Here is a 2,255-nt window from a genome sequence, read left to right as displayed (position 1 = left end):
ACACCACCCGCAAAGCTGCCATATGGGCATGTGGAGGCAAAGCTTTCCATGAAAAGCCACTATTAGGAAAGCCCTACTTCACACGAGCCAGGATCTGTGGAATCAACTTTTATAGCTGCTATATACCACCGAGTGTCCCGCAAAGCGCGTTTGAGAGGATTTTGGATGACCTGGTACAGGAAATCCTAACAACTACGAATAACGTGGTAGGCGATTTTAACGCTTAACGCATGGGCTGTGGACTGGGGAAGTGCTAGTACGAACAAATGAGGGGACGCTCTTCTCAAGGCCTTTTCATCGCTCGAAGTGGTGCTATTGAATACTGGAAATAGGAACACTTTAGAAAAAAATGGCCGTGGATCTTTGATTGACATCACGTTTGTTAGTAGCCCGTTGGTACGATCAACATGCTGGGAAGTGTCTGACCTCTATACGCATAGTGACCACCTAGCTATCATAATGGAGATCGGAAAATCTAGGAGTAGAATATACACGCACACAAAGATGGTACAGACAAAAGAATGGAAAGCAGAAACGTTCGACGAAAATATCTTTCGACTTATGCTAAATGACAACATCGCAAATGTAGAAGATACAGAACGACAGGCGGAGATATTCAGCCCTATTCTGCATTTCTACTCGAATCGAAATTTTCTCCGATTGGCAACTTTGGTATTCTGCGTTTCGATTCAACTTCGAAAATTCCAATTCTATGTATTCTGCATTGCGATCGTAATTACGTTTTTTTACGTTGAAGTTTTGTCGACGGAAAGCCGTTGTATATTCATTTTCGTGCACTTGGATAAAATAATTTCCTCAAATATGTAAGTAAAACTTTATGATTATAGTTGTAAAAGACATAATGGTGGTGTCCTTGGTTGTTTGTGCTTAAATGATATATTTTGATATGTTTGCAGGTCAAAAGTAACAACGGCAGAGCAATACGAAAAATTGTGTGATATGATGGCCACGAAAAGAGATATTGCGCAGGGCTTCCAAAAGCGACCGAAGGAATAAGTACAGGAGTTTTGGGAGGAGGTTGCAAGGAATTTAAATGCACTTGGCCCACCAACAAAAGATTCCAATACATGGAGGTAAGGTATTACCTACAATTAATTTTAAAAGATTAAGTTAAATCTAACGTTTTCGTGCAGGTCTGGATTGACTAAAAATGCTACATGAAGCGAAAATTATCGCATAACAAAAAAGAAAGGATGAGCACCGGTGGAGGTCCTTGCCGTTTACAACGCATAAGCCCACTTGATGAAAAGGTGATAGCTTTGACGGGTTTGGAATCGGATGATATCCCTTCAACCAGTAGAGCTAGCAGCCAAAATAGAGAGGCGAGAACAGACAAGCAGAGCACTTCTTCATTACTTAAGCAACAGATACAAATCAAAAAGAATTTTATGCAGAGACGAAAAAATTCAATGAAGCTGCCTTTGGTAAAATGGAAGAGGTTACTTCATATTTACGGCACATGAATCGTTCTCTAGAAACTTTGGCGGAGACTGCAGTGAAGCAACTTGAAGAACAGAAGCGACACAATAGAATTAAGGAAGAGCTGGTGAAGGAAAAAGTAGAAATAAAAATGCAAATGCTAAGATTAGATCCAAATTATAAGCCGGATTCAAAGTAGTCATTTTTTAATTGTTAGCCTTTTATTTATTTTACTATTATTCATTTATATAACGAGCTGTGAAATGAAATAAAAACATTTACTTTTTTAATATAGGAGCTGTAAAATGCACTGAATGCAATTGTTTTTATTTAATAGAATAATGTAGGGCATATTTTGAATAATGCATTGCTCTCCTCCTCAAGTAATATCGCTGCCGCTACTGATTCCATGTTAGTGTTTAAAAAAAAACGAGATATAATTTCTTTATTTTAATAAACCAACAATAATTTGTGTATTTTTGCTTTGTTATGTTTCATTTTCACACGTTTCAAGGCAAACAGCTGACTTCGAAAGAGCTACAGCTCTTCCTCTTCTTCTTTCAATCCAATCGTAATTCAGAATACCTATTTTCGATTCAGACGGAGCGTAGAGCGGGAACGTAATCGAAATGCAGAATAGGGCTGATTGGTGAGGCATGTCAGCAAAGCATGTTACGCTGCCATGTGCAGGGAAAAACAAGGCGCTAACGCTTACAGACACCCTGCATACTGGTGGAATAGTGCAATCGACAGCCTGAGAACTGATTGCAACAAAGCCGGGCGTTCCTGCCAGAGAAGACGAAGTTCACCAGAAT

General features: G+C 39.2%; 1 long non-coding RNA gene across 1 annotated transcript; it reads left to right on the top strand.

Annotated features, from left to right (window-relative positions):
* Window positions 1-781: 781 nt before the first annotated feature.
* LOC126764017 (uncharacterized) lies at window positions 782-1,650 on the top strand. The gene is made up of 3 exons (XR_007667778.1): window positions 782-824; window positions 918-1,094; window positions 1,155-1,650. It is a non-coding gene; the product is annotated as an uncharacterized LOC126764017 (long non-coding RNA).
* The last annotated feature ends 605 nt before the right edge of the window (window positions 1,651-2,255 follow it).

This window comes from Bactrocera neohumeralis, unplaced genomic scaffold, assembly GCF_024586455.1.
Source record: "Bactrocera neohumeralis isolate Rockhampton unplaced genomic scaffold, APGP_CSIRO_Bneo_wtdbg2-racon-allhic-juicebox.fasta_v2 cluster09, whole genome shotgun sequence".
NCBI lineage: Eukaryota > Metazoa > Arthropoda > Insecta > Diptera > Tephritidae > Bactrocera > Bactrocera neohumeralis.
Note: the sequence above shows the minus strand (reverse complement) of the source record. Positions and strands in the feature narration are given on the sequence as shown.